We start from the raw sequence: 14,917 nt of genomic DNA on the forward strand, positions 1-14,917 counted from the left end.
ATTCATCTGCCCTGAGTTCTCCTGCTGGTGTTTCGACACGTCGGCTCCACGGAGGCTTTCGATTTGGTATGAAAAGTAATTATTACCAGGGTGCAGTTTAGCAGTTGTGTTTTACAGTGCGGGTAAGGTTAAAAGAAATAATAATAATAATATAAGAAAGACTCAGCCAGAGTAACTGCCTGCAACATGCTATTTGCATTTTTAAGGAAATGCTTCTTTGAGACAGCTTGGGTGAAAGGTCAGCATTTGCATATAAATGGAAAAGAAAGTGTGTGATGCTGGAAGTTACATCTATATTATTTTCTCAGCAGTGAGCTGTGTTTCAGAGATTAAGGGATGCGGTTTGCATTTGGCTTTTATTGAATAGAGAAGGTACCAGGAAAGCCAAATGAGAGCAAAATAATGAGGAAAATGTGCAAGAAGAAAGAAGCAACATCCTGTTTCTCGGAGATGCTCTCCTGTGACGTGTTACACGCCTGTTTGCACACGCGCCGGGCACAAGCAGATGAGCATTGCTGAGCAGGGCTCCCTCTGTGCGCACAGAAGGATGGACGCTGGGGAGGAAGCCCGTGGCAGGAGCTGTCTGTGCTGTGGATAAGCCTGGCAGAGAAGGGATGTTGGCACTCACCGTCTGGAAGTGATAAGCCAGGGCTTGCTTGACATTTTATCTCTTTTTTTAATTATTTTTTTATTGTTCAGGTATGTTTGGAGAGAATTAACCAGCAGGCTTGTATGAAGTTCCTGCTATTGCAGTAGGAAAAGGCACACTTTGGGCAACCCTTGGTAGGAGGCAGAGATGCCCATGGCTCAGGTCTTGCTCTCATCTCGGAGGGGGTCAGCATAGGCTGAGAGCTTTTCCAGGCCCTGCTGTTGCCTTGGGCCTTGGAAACCCCAAAGGGGTTCTCCAGTGGAGAGCCTCATCGCTTTGTTTTCCCTCTTGGTGGTGGCCCTGCTCGCCACGCTTGGAGCGGCTTTGCGTTTTGACAGCTCCCCCAAGGAGCCGGGGGAAGATGGGATGTTGACCAATGTTCACTCTTTCTTCTTTTTGATCAATACACTTAAGAACGATGCACAGACAGCAGGGCTACTGTGGGCACACAGCATTTATTCCTCTCTTGAAGTGTACACAAGTGATACAAGGATGGAAGGTGAAAACCACCTTCTTTTATACCTTTTGCAGCGCTGTGTAGTGTGTTTCTGCCACTGTGTAGAAAAAGAAAAGAGAGACTAATAAAAAGTCTTATTAACTGGCCATGAACACTGGAGCATGAATATTGCTCTTAATGAGGAGAGACTGTAGCCTCATTTGCTTCCTTTGCATCGTAGGTGCACTGAGGGCTTCAGCTCCTGTAGCGCTGGGTGATACAGAGAAACAGGGTGAAACGTTGGTCATTCCCTCAAGCACGTCATGGCTCAGGGTGCAGAGCTGTGGGCAGGGATGGAGAGAGGGCCCCGGGTGAAGGATGGCAGCACAGCCATCGCAGGGGCGTGGGGATGGCGGGTCCCATGGTGAGGTGATGTCCGTACCCTGCTCCTGATGGATCTTTAACCTGCTGCTGAACCCCACTGCTGAGGGCTTTGCTCCCTCCCCAAGGAGCGGGTTTTGGTGCTGCTTCCCTTCCTATTGCAACATGTCCTTGTGTTTGGGAAATCTGAATCTTCTTGCGATTAAGCCAGTGTCTCCTTGTCCTATGCCAGGGCCAAGGGAAAAGGATGACTCCCTTTTGTCATCAAGGACTTGGCAAAGAGAGCTCAAAAGCATCCAAAGCCGCCAGGTATCACAGAGCAAAGCATGAGCTGGCATGGCTGAGGTGGCCACAGGGGCTGACGCAGCCACCTGGGCAGAGGTGGCAGCTGATGACATCAAAAGCAGGATGAGCCAAGAGGTGAGGTGGCATGGGGCCGGGAAGGAGGACGTGAGTCACTTGTGCCTGGTGCAGGGCTGGAGGAGGGAGCTGAGGTGGGGGGTGCTCCCTGGGCTGCTGGCTGGCCCCTGTGGCCACCTCAACCATGCCAGCTGGTGCTCCCCTCCTCTCCTCTCTGCCCCCAGGACCTGCAGAGATGAGCAGGGCTGTACTTGACTGTCAGCAGCGAACACCTCTGAGCTGTGCTGGTGCTGAGGTGATCGCTTAGCGGGTTAGCAATGCGCGCCATGGCAGTGAAAGCACTAGAAAGGTTTGATCCTACTGAAATCAAACCCCTTCCTTTCCTTTGGGTAAGGGCAAAATAAGAGATCAGAGTGTGCATCATAGATTTCATAACCTTTGATGTTGCAGCCTGTGGTTCGGTAGCACAGTTGGTTAAGCAAGTGTTGTGTGTTTGTTGGGGCCGTGGGATCAAAAATTCAGCTCACTGGTGCGATGAGTGTTGGGTGTCTGAACAGCTGCACAGTGCAGCAAGGCACCGTCTGGCTCTGCGCCTCGACGAGAGGGGGCACAGCCTGGAGTGACGTGGGGACCAGGAACAGCGAGCCCCGGGCTGCGGGTGTGGGACGTGCTGGGTCAATGCGATGATGGAGCCAGGGGATGGGAGCAGCAAGAGAGCGAGCGCTCGGGTGAACTGCCCCAGAGATCAGCCCAGTGCCTACGGGCTGGGATGTACGTACCCCTCGTCAAGGGCAATGACGTTTGTCAACTTGTTTTAAGTAAAAGTTACTATTAGAAAGTACAGGGTGGCCGTGACTCCTGCATACGGTAGAAAGGATTCCCCAGGTGCTGGGGGAGGACAACCATCTCCTGCTGTTTGCTCCCCATTCACCAGGGTTCACCAGTTCCCCGCTTTGCTGTCGGTGCAAACATAGTCATGGGGCCAGGTCCCTGCAGCTCAGCTCCAGCTTCATAGGAGGAAACTTCTCATGGCTCCCACATTTCTCCTTTTATAGAGCTTATAAATTCTTTGGGGCTTGTCCTGGTAAGGTCCCCAGGTGAGGGCATTGAAGCTCAGCATCTGCTTGGTGATTGCCAAGCTCCTTTCCAAACATATTAAGGAAAAGTATCTTTAGGTCAGCAAATGACCAACAAAGAACCTGCAATCTAGCTGGCCACGCTACGTCTCCCATCCATACATCCCGTCCTAACTGATTATTAAATCATATTTGCTGGTAAGTATGAGATGTAATATCTACTACACATCTGCTAAACCTCAATTAATATGTTTTAATGATCGGTTGTTTACTGTGCAATACACAATTAACATTTGGTATTAGATCTTAAATTAAATGCATGTTTGGGAAGCTAAATTTGAAGCACTGAACATAACCGTAAACGGCGATAATTGTGTTGAATAGACGGGATTTCTGTGCCCTGGGAGGAGGTTAAACCAACACTCCTGGCATCAGAGAAGAATGGAGGAGAATTGCTAAAGTAGCTGGGTTCTACTTTTTCAGTGTATTTTGATGCCTACGGAGGTTTTACTTCATCTCCCTTGAATAAAGCACCCTGAGGCGTAGCTGCCGCGCTCCCACGTGCGTGAAGGCTGAACTGGCAGGGGCTCATGCAGGATCCTGGCTCGGGGGAGTCTGTTCTCAGCAGGGACGGGTTGAGCAGGAGCGTGGGGCAATTAGTCGTGCTTCAGGCTGGGCTGGGCTCTGCTGAGTCCTGGGGGCTGTGCAAGGGGTTCAGGGGTGCAGCTAGGATCCGAGACTGAAACCTGAAATCAAAGATAAGACTCATGTTTCCTGCTGGAAGAGAAGCCCTCACTGTACCGTGGTTTTGGGGCCATACAGGAGAGCAAATTCAGCTATCAGTGTTCATGAGATGGGGTTCAAAGGGCACCCTCCGGTCCCTGGCACTGCTGCTGCATTCGATCTGAGAAGTGTTTAAGAAAAGACTGGATGTGGCACTTAGTGCCATGGTCTAGTTGACATGGTGGTGTCAGGGCAATGGTTGGACTCGATGATCCCAGAGGGCTCTTCCAACCTGGTTGGTTCTGTGATTGATTGATTGATTCTATGAAGTGAGCCCGCGTTGTCTGGTGGGACACTGCAGGACCCAGCCTCTTCTCAGCATGTTGCTGCCTTGTTAACGCAGGTTCACCTTTCCCATGAAAAATGTGCTGAAAAAAGATGAAGAAAAATCTTACGCTCTTCTTTTTTCTTTTCTCGCACTTGGGGGAGCAAATGAAGATTGATATGTTTTCCTTCTAGTCTTTCAGTTTAAATATGCAGTGATGCATCTTATGAGGAACCAAGCCTTCACCCTCTGTCCTTTCCTTAAGGACCCCATCTCTCACCCCATCGCTTTGCTGTAGCAGATGTAACCTCTGCATAGATCTGGAGACAGGGTGGTGCTGCTCTCGCAGCCGGGAGACAGCCCACAAACCTAAGGACACGTGTGGGAGCTGGCTGCTACCCAGGCAGCCCCCTCCTGCAGCATCTTGCCTCATTTTTTATTCACCTTCTGCACTCCAAAGCTTCCCATGAGGTTTGTTGGGTTTATTTTGGGGGGATCTTTCTTCTATTTTTAGAGGGTTTAATTTTTTTTTCTGGCAAATTAATGCTTTCTCTCTTTGGAAATGGAAAGTAAAACACACCCAAGCCTGATTAACACTCTGAATTGTGTGTGGTCTCCCTGCCAAGTTTCCAGATCTTCTTGTTTGGAGTTGATGAGGGTGACCCAAACGTTTCACAGAACTTGCTCTTTCGTGCCAGGATTTTGCAGAACTTGCAACGCTTTGGTTCAGAGCTGACCTTGCTCAGCGGTTATTTCTGAAGGAGAGGAGGGGACAAATAGTTTCAAGGTTTGGGAAAGAACCTAATTCAGAAGCGGACACACTGATGTTTTGGTGGTGGACAGTCATAAATGTTGATGGGGAAAAACATCCTGTCTACTGAGGGACCCCAGGGTGATCCAATCCTGACTGAGCGGTGGGTACTGAGGATGGAGGGGGTGGGGGAAAGCTGGTGATTTCCTTTGGGATGTGAAGGTCTGGTGGTGATCTGTCAGACCAGCTGAGCAGCTAGGTTGTTTTTCAAGGGGGACTGGATGCAAGTGCTCCTGGCTGTGAGCTTTGGCTGTCCCAGCTCGGTGCCAGGAGGGGACCCCAGAATATGCTGTTCCCGCTGGGATCTGCTTCCCATGGGCAAAAACTTGTGTTTAAGGTAATATCCCACATCTCTTGGGTGGCCCAGGTAGGGGTTAAAAGAAATGTCCTTCATATAAGCAGTGAGCTGCGTTTCTGCTGAACCCAGGGTCCGGAGGCGAGGTGGAAAGGGCATAGCCAGCAGTGCAAGCTGATCCTCTCCAGAGACCAGATGCATTTAAGCAGCACAGAGTAGAGGAAATCTGATTCGTGTGTTGACGGAGCTGCCTTGGCCATCTGAACCGGGTTGGGCAGAGGGACGGGAGCGGGCAGAGAGCGCTGAGCTGGTGTGGCCAACGGACCTTCAGCCTGGACAGGGCTCCTTTACCCCAACACGCACCCCCTTACCCTCCTCTTGCTCACAGGGACGAAGGTGCAGGGAGGCTGGGACGGGGCCCGTGGCCAGGACAGGCTGGCATCTCGGGCCAGATTTACTGCGGCAGCTTCCAGAGCTCACCCTTAGCCTACGGCTTAGGCACATGTGAGCAAAACAGGCCCAAAGTGGATAAAGTGTGTGTGTGTGTTACTATTTTTTTCCCTCCTTGGGGTTGAATCTTGTGATCTCTCAACCTTTCAAAAAACTTCCCAGTTATCTTTAGGGTTATTTTGCATCCAGGATCTGTTGTTTCTGCAGTTGAACCCACTCTCTGCTCTTGCTGCCTCCCAGAGAGGATGCTCCTGTTTCAAAACACGCTGCTTGGGAGAAGGAAGCTCAGGGAAATCCTTCAGACAAGCAGGCAGGCTGTACTGTCCTATGAATGTGCTACAGAAACGTCTTTATTTCTTCTTATTTGATGTTTTTCTCCCCTCTGTTCTCCTTTCCTCTGTCCTTTTCTAGCTGCTTTCCCACATTTTGCTGGTTTTCATCATCTGCCTGGCCACCTGTGCCTCCCTGCTCCCTTTCCTCGAAGCTTCTCCAAAGCAGAATGATGTTTCAGCAACTCTTGGATTTTGTTTCCAAGCCCTGTGGGTCCAACCCCTTTCCTGTGGGTCCAGGCTGGAACCCAGCGCTTCAGACAGTGTTTGGAGTGGAGTCTCCAACACAGATGTTTCTCTTGTGAAACCTAGGACAGTCCCCCCAGCTGCCCTCCTGGCTTCAGAGCAGCTCTGTTTTAGGACACATACATGAAGGTGACTTTCACGATCATCTGTCTTAGGCACTAAGTTGGATCGTACGTCACCATAGGATCAAATTATCCCAGTCGCTCAGTTCATTCTTGCAAGAGCACTGTGGGACATACTGGTTGTTCCTTAATGTCTTGTAGATAGAGAACCGACACAGGCAGGGGAGGAATAAATTCCCCAGCTATTTTCTGCGCATTCTAAAAGCTGCTTTGTGGCAGAGCAGATCCAAAGTTGCTCAGCTGGTGTCCTACACGCTCAGCAATTATCCATTGCTGGAAACATCCACCTTCCACAGGTTTCCTTTAGCATCTCTGAGCCTTCTCCCTGCTTTCCCTGTCTTTGAGATCACCCCAATAATAGAAACACCAAGTGAAGGAAGCATGGGAGCCTCTTCCAGCAGAGGAAATGAAGCCTCTGCCCCGAGCTCTTCCCCTGTTAGCAGCCCGAGATGAATGAGCGTGCCGGCATGTGTGTAGCTCCTCACGTGCCTCCTTCTGGGGGATGCTCTCCTTTTTCTTTTGCATCCGTGGTAGAAGATGAATGGAGCAAGACTTGGAGAACAGGCAGTAAATTATTCAGCACTCGGTGCCAGCGGGAGCCGCAATTAGAGATGCGAGGGGAAGGCTCGCAGCAGCGGCGCCCAAAGCAACAGCCGTTTGCCAAGGTGAGCTGTGATGCTGAGGGCCTGGAGGCCACAGTCTGGGGGCAAATGCTCTTGATCCCATCACCGTGAGCAATAACTGCGTGGGAGGGGAAGCTGTGCTTGCAGCTCCTGCGCCATGGCAGCTCCTCCGTGCTGGCCCAGCTGCTGAGAATCCACCTGTGTGTGGCAGGGCTGGTGCTGGCCCCTTGAAGATGTTTGAAGTTGTGCTAGGTGAAGGGAAAGTGCCAAAAATCCGCTTGTAAAGTATGTATCACAGAATCACAGACTGGTTTGGGTTGGAAGGGACCTTAAAGACCATCTAGTTCCAACCCCCTGCCACGGGCAGGGAGACCTTCCACTAGACCAGGTTGCTCCAAGCCCCATCCAACCTGGCCTTGAACACTGCCAGGGAGGGGGCAGCCACAGCTTCTCTGGGCAACCTGGGCCAGGGTCTCACCACCCTCACAGAAAAGAATTTCTTCATCATATCTCATCTCAATCTCCCCTCTTTCAGTTTAAAACCGTTCCCCCTCGTCCTGTCACTCCATGCCCTTGTAAAAAGCCCCTCTCCCACTTTCCTGTAGCCCCTTCAGGTACTGGAAGGTGCTAGAATGTCTCCCCGGAGCCTTCTCTTCTCCAGGCTGAAGAGCCCCAACTCTCAGCCTGTCCTCGTAGCAGAGGGGCTCCAGGCCTCTGAGCATCTGCGACTTGTCATGGAAACCTGCGTGGGGACACCACTCAGCTCTCAGTGATGCCTGGCTGATGGGTCCCATCCACTGCTATAGACGTACACATTTTTGTGAAAGATTAAAACTTAACTTCATCTCTGGCAAGAGATGAGGGTGTAAGGCAGAAGCCCTTTGCCAGCCGCCACGGTCACCGTGAGGCTCCCAGCCCGGTGCTGGCAGCTGCCTTGCCCAGCCCACCAGTGACACTCACTGTTAATACCGTGTTTTCCAACTGAGGACCAAGCTGAGCAGCGTTGCAGTGTTTGGGGTAGGCTGAGGGCACACATGCAGATTCTTCATGGTTGGGGCCTTTGGCCTTGGCATGACACCCTGAGGTCCTGCTCGGGGCACAGAGGCCCTCAGGCAGGATTTGTGTGGCCATTAAAGAAAGCAGGCAGGGAATAAACATTGCGGTTTTGCCTCTGGTTGGTGCTGCTGATGGGGTGCCAGGCTGACTCTGCATCCTGACCCCGTGTTCCTCTTCCCCTCCCCAGAAAATGAGTTTCGGGGCGAGCTGCTGAATCAGAGGTGGACCTGTGGAGAGAAGATCAGCAGCTGCAAGGGAGCCGCCAGCCTGCACGGCACACGCATCAAGGTGAGCAGAAAGCCCGCGGTCCTCCATGAGCGTGTACTTTTTCGGTACGGTGACCCCCAGCCCCACGCACTGGCCCCAGGGTGAGGGCCATGCGCTGCTCCAGCCCTTATGGATCAGGTGGTCCTGGGGGGATGGAGCCTTTCTGGTACCCAAAGCGATGGTCACGATTTGGAAGTCTCTGTCTCCTTGTGACAGCTGAATCCGGGTAGAGAGGGCTTCCAGCTGTCAAGATTTGGCTTTGGGTCCAGATACTTAAATCCTTCCCTTCCCCTCTGGTCCCATCCTTCAAGGAGGGCTCAGATCTGGATGTTTAGGTCAGTTCCAGGCCTGTTAAAATAAGCCCTTTCTCCAAGGCTCCGGCTGGTCGGAAGAAGCCCCTTGTACGCCAGGTGAAGCCGTGGGGCCTTTGGAGGAGACAAGCGAGGCATTCATCCCCACCGAGACCCCGGGCCGCTCCTGGGGCTCAACAGAGCTGCCCATTTACTGCTGCAGCTGTGGCTGATGAAAGAGGTCCAGCCAAGGCTGTCAAACCTCCCGGCAGATTCACTGCCAGCAGATTAGGAAGCTTTAATTAAGCATAGAACTGGGCTGCTCATTACGCAAATGGCACTTCCTGTCCCATTTTGGCCTCTCAGTAGCGAGGCATCATCTCAGATGGGTGGATGGACCCACCTGGGTGGTGGAGGAAGCCCTCCTTGGGTGGCTGATGTTACCAGCTCTTCCTGTATCCCCAAATAATCTGAGTCCTGGGAAAACCCCAGCAAAAATCCACCCTTAGAGAACATCCTTCTCCTCTAACAAGCTGTCAGCTGCAAGCAGGTGTCGCCAGGAAAGCTCACACCTTCTTAGAAAGCAGAGCAAGCAGTTGTTGCTATATTTAAAACGAGCTCAATTAAGGCTTTTCTATTGAACCTGCCAAATAAGCACTTAGATTAGATTTAATAAGATTGTTGTATGTTAATAAAGCAATGATTACAAAAGGTAATACTCCTCGTACCTGGCGCTCATCTAGCGCTCTGCCAAGCACGTTGCTAATATCAACTGCTTCTTGCAACCCCCAGCTCTGCTTATCGGTGTGTTAAGAGAGGGACTGGTCTGGGGGCGGGAGGAGGAGGTGGGCAGGGGGCATCCGAAGTGGGAGCAGGATTTGGGGAGCTGCAGCTTTCGGAGGTGGCAGTGCTGGTCCTGCAAAGGCAGGTCCACGAAGAGTCACACCGGGGGATGGCGAGGGTACGCATTGGCCCGATCTTGTGTGTCCCTGGCTGCAAGACTGAGCCTGTTGGCCTGGGGTGTGTGAGTGAGCGATAGATGAATTCTTATCTTCGTTATAAAAGCCAAATTAAACCAGAATAGGAAGGGAGAGGAGGAAGCTGGCTTGGTTAAGGCCGTTGCTGGCTCCCTACGAGCAGTTTTCCCCATGTGTTACTCTAAATCCTTTTAGGTAAATTTAAAAAATATTTTTCTGCATATCAGTGCAGTGGCAGATTTATTTTCTGCTACGTTTTCCTAAAATCCAAGTAGAACTTAGGATAGTTTAGGCCTGGATATTGTGTGTGTGTGCAGCCCTCTTCTCTCACAGCAGGGAGAGGGGTCTCAATCCCTCTCTAACCTTCGGCTCTGCACCGTGTGCTCATAAATACATATTGTATTTAAATGTAGTTTTTCATGCCAGTTACGGCTCGTAATCCACAGGATGCGCAACGGTGAAGGACAATGGGATGTGGGGCACGCTTACTTATTTATTTTTGCCTCTGAAGAAGCCCAGGCGTGGGATAAAATTTCCCATGACAGGTCTGAAATGAGATCTCTGAAGAGCGCTGGGGAGAGGTGCTCTCTGCACGGAGCCACCTGAGACCGCCCGCATGGGCGCCTGGCACCTGGACCACGGGGGCTGAGGGGAAAAAAAGAATCTTTTTCTCCCAAATCTTCTCTATTCTCCTCTGCCATGGTGAGCTAGTTGAGGGTACTGCTGAAGAGCTGTTAGGACAGGTAGGGCTGACAGTGATGGGGCCACCAGAGCTCATCCCCAGCCATGGGCACCGGGTGCCACAGCCCTCCTTGGCGATGTGCACGGAGCTCACTTCAGCTATCACGGCGCATTGTGCCACTCGAGGGTCATCTCATGAAAAAGGCAGCTTATTACCAGGCTTGAAAACAATGAGGCTGAAGAACTGTGATATTTTTTTTTCCCCTCCCCTACCCCTCCTTTTCTGGTGTAAGAGCTGTTTGCATGTCCAGAGCCACTTAGGTCTCTCTGCGTGTGAAATGGCATTTGGGTTGCGTGTTGTAGCACTTTCAAACAGTCAAGAGGAAAGTATATGTCAACTTAAACTACTGCATATGAAATCACCCAGGCCTAATGCTCCACTGTCAGCGCTGCGGAGGCACACGGTGCAGCTGCGGCTGTGTCAAGCGTGATGCTCGGGAGCATCTTTTCTGCTCCGCTTCACTTGTGCGGAGGATGCCTCTGCCACCGCCACGGAGCATTAGCGCTCGGTAAGCGTTTCAGTCACTGTGTTGGGTTTTTTTTTTTTTTTTGGGTGGGGGCTAGACCCTTTCTGCAAATGCAAACTGACAGCACGCTTCAGGAGGGTGTTTGTGACACTACTGTAACTTTTAATTTGAGGTAGGTACAAGCTGTGGTTTTGTATCTAAAGATGTCAAGGTAAAATCCTCCCCCCCTGCCAACTCCAAGCCCCAGAACATCGCACAGGGTGTCCTTTCCTGGAAGCAGTGAGAAAGCAAAAGGCAGACAGTAGTTTATTCAGCCGAGGACGGGACTCACAATAGGTGGAATGTCAGGAGGATTTAAATCAAGCAGCAGGGAAGACCCTAAAGGAAGAAAGGAAAAAAAACAACCCCTTACCTCAGAGTGTGGTTATAAAATAGCAGCTGGGAGCTACTATTGAGCCTTTTTTTAAAAGTAGAGGAAGACTCTTGATCAAGGGGTATTTTTTCCTCCATCACCCCTTTTTTTTTTCTTAAAAAAAAAAAAATATTACCAGCTAGAGAAAGCCCAGCAGGATGAAGCCCTCTTCATTGCCTGCAATGACTGGTGATGCCATGGCACTTTGCAGAGAGCAGGGGGGAGAGATTCGGAGATCCAGATGCAAATCTCTCCACCCGTGTTCAGCCTGCAGCAGCCAAGGTGGGATTTCCTCATGGGGTGGAAAATAAAAACCCTCCAAAAGAAATCAGGGCTGGCCGTTCCAGCCCATCCTCACAGGCTGGGTGCTGAGGGGTTGTTTGCTGCCTGGCTGTGATTTGCCCCATAGCCTGCACCCAACTGGACCTTGGGGTTTGCTCTCATTGTTGGCTCGTGCCTATAAGTTGATCCTTGTGTAGGAAAGAAGCAGCAAACAACAGTGCAAATTAAGCAGCAAATTAATATTCCCTGGTGGGAGGTTGAAGGAGTTTGCCACAGGTGCAGGTTTCCCACACAGCATCCTTCTCCCTGCCCTTCCCTCATCCTGGCTTTGAACCCAGCCCTGAAATGGAGTTGCTGGAGCTGGACCATCCTCTGACTGCGCATGGCCAGGGCAGAGTGAGAGATAGTGGGGTCCTACCTGGTTGGGGCACTTGGCCCTGCCTTTTCCCTTGAAGAGCTAAAGAAAGGGGCTTTTTGGACCTGGAAGAGGGGAAGGTCCAAATAGAAAACCACTGTTCAACACTTCTGTAGGAAAAATGTAATTTCTTCTGGCGTTTTCCTCTTCCTGCTTTACCTGCTGCTAGGCAAATTTAGGCTTTGGGTTTTTTAACTACAAATAGAGGCTCTGTCTGTCCATCTGTCCCTGTAAAGCTCCGACACAGCTTCTTGCAAATGTCATTTCACTATATCCACAAATAAGCACTGATGGAAGCTCTGCTGCTTTCAGAGTAAAGTAAATATTCCTGCTGAATCCTCACCTCCCTTTGTCCAGCTGAAGGCTTTTTCAGCGTGTTTGTTTTCACTGAGCTCCGTGGTGCTCTTGAATACATATAAAGTATTACCGCTGACCGCAGGGAATTTCAGCGTGGCCCTTAATGGGGTATTTGCATAGAGCTGTCGAGGCCCAGGCACACCTGGGCATCAGCGCATGGGAGGCTCCAGCCGTTTTATGGTAGCGCCTCAGCCTTCCATCTGAAAATAAATGTGTATTAAGATAAGAAAGAAGAAGAAAATATATCAACCCTGTAGGTACTCTGTAAAATTGAACTTCAGCTCCGTGCTGCTGTTCCCAGGCTGTATTGCTGTGGACTTGGCAGCAGAGCAAGACTGTTAGTGTAGGAGGAGGCTGTTAAAATTCACATTGGACTCAGGTTAAACTGTCTTTCAGGTTTATCTGTCTGAACCTCATTGATTTAGATTTGCAGCATCGGGACATCATCAGTATAGCTTGTGTTATGGTCGGGTCAGGAAGCTCCTCAGTGCGGGGCAAAGACATGGTAAGAAATAGCCCCTGCACCACGGCACCTTTAGAGAGGAGAGGGGGGAAAAATGGGGCACCCAGAGATGAAGTGATGTTCTCAAGGTTACCCCGACTGTCAGTGGCAGAGCACAGAGCTGAATCCTGAAGTGAGTACCCTGAGACCCAGCACAGGGTCCTTTCCACTGCATTGTCCCGTGGCGTTGGGTTGGGAAACCTGCTAGATGCTTATTTTGGTTTAATGTGAGAGATAATCCAGCAATAAGGTGAGGAGGAGCGGTGTAAACCTCTGTCTTGTTTTGGTTGGACTAACATGCTCTGGGGCCGGCGTCTGGCAGCAATAATTTATTTGCAGGCTTCCTTTCAGATTGCTTTGTTTTCCATTAAGAGTTAAAATAATAAGAGTGAAATTCAGATAGCTTCTCAGCCTGGTTATTATGTGAGCAAGAGAGGGAACAAATGAAAATACCCCGTCAGTCTCCAAGACTGCAAACATGCACTATGTGACCTGAAATTTCGCATTAAAATGATCTGTCTAGAGGGCTTCTTGCCGAGGAGACGAACAATAAAGGACAGTGGTTTCATGTAACCTTCATGCATCTGAGCCCGATAACCACGGAGGCTCCAGAAGCGCAGTAATGGCCACGTCAGTTAATTTAAGTTGCCTGGGAGGAGCGGGGGCTGAGCTCAGAAATGGATCTTTTTCCTGGTGTTTCTGCACTTTGGTGGGAAATGAAGATTTTTGAGAATGCTGCTGCTGTTGATTTAAGCTGAGAAAAGGAGCCTGATGGTAGAAAACAGAGTCTGGGTGTGCAGAGCCCACCCCATCCCTCCAGTGCTCTAAGCAAAACATAAATACACAGCGGTGGGGCTGTGTTAAGTTCTTTAACCATGTAATGGGGTCTTCTCTGTGGGGGAAAAACCTAATAATTTAGGGTTTGTTTTTAAAAAGGCTGCTTTGTACAATAGGTCAGGCAAGGCAGCTTATTTGGCTTTTCTACCCTCTGGTCCTTAGTAAGGTCGGGTCTGTGCCTGCCTCGGGTGGCTCCTGTCCCCTTTGCCCATGCAGTGACCGAGTGTGTTCCCATCTTCCTGGGGCATTTGATCTGGGTTGAGAGAGGTGTTGACGGCAATGGGAGGAATTGCTTTAGGAGGTGCTATGGTGTAGTGAGGAGCCTGGATGTTAGCTCAGATGCGATACCTAATTTCTTGAAGACAAATGTGACACGAAATTGTCTCTCACCCATTTATAGGCAAGTGGTTTGTCCTTGAAGGGCGGGTTTAAGAAAGCTGAAGTTTTGCTGTGCTTTCCCTGCAGGGTCCCAGCCCTTCCTCTTTCTTGGCCAGCGCTGGCACGTCGCAGGCGGTGCCCGTTACGCTCCCCGCAGCCTTCCCTCCTCTGCCTCTCTGAATAATTTATCTGCAGGAAACCCATATTGCCAAGGCACCAGCCCAACATGTGCCAGTTCCCTGGGAAAACTGTCAAAAAGGGGAAAAAAGGAAAGAAAAAGCCCTCTCTGAAATTCATTTGGGCTGGAGGCAGGCTCCCAGCGATCAAACCCGTTAGCCGCATTGTCGGCAGCATTAGCGAGCGAGCTCAGCGCACGCCGACGTTGAAAGGCTCATAAATGTAATGAAGTCCCTTTGACACCTGCTCCTCTCCGCGCTTTCAACGTCAGCCATTGGTCCGCAGGGAACCGGGGCTTTAAAAATAGAAATTATAGTAATTGTCTGCTGTGTTATTGGGAAGATTGCAATAAACGTGGAGCACAACACCGCGGTGCCACGAGCTGAATGCTGACAGGATGCGTAAATTGCTCCAGGTTTTTGGTTCCCTCCCTTTTTCTTTTTTTCTTTCCCCCTCTCCCATCTCCCCATCTAACAAATCACATAAATCGTTGGGTGTTAATGCCGCATTTCTGGAGGGTGGCAGTGGGAGGGAGAGAGGCACTCAGGGAAATTTCATCCCTCCCCTTCGAGGTGTTTTCAGCTGCGGTGCCCCATCGGCTGGGGACCTCAGTGTCCTCTCCCTGCCTGCCCAACAGCCTCCCTCCCTCCTCACCATCCCCAAACCTCAGGGGGGACAAGAGAGGCCCAACCCAAGCAGTGCATCCTTTGAGGGTGATGGAAGGGCGAGATGTAAAACCAGCTCTTTGACCACTCCAGCAACCTCACTGACAACTTTAATGAAATCTCATTTCTTTTACTCTCTCTCTCTCTCCATTTTTGCCCCGCCGTGGAGGTCCCCTGCTCTCGCTGCTCCCACCTCCAGGCACAGCCTGATTTCAAAGCTCCCCCCGACGCCAGGGTGCAGAGCCCACGCTGCACCCCAGAGGTGCCT

This window comes from Nyctibius grandis, chromosome 19 (assembly GCF_013368605.1).
Source record: "Nyctibius grandis isolate bNycGra1 chromosome 19, bNycGra1.pri, whole genome shotgun sequence".
Taxonomy (NCBI): Eukaryota; Metazoa; Chordata; class Aves; order Nyctibiiformes; family Nyctibiidae; genus Nyctibius; species Nyctibius grandis.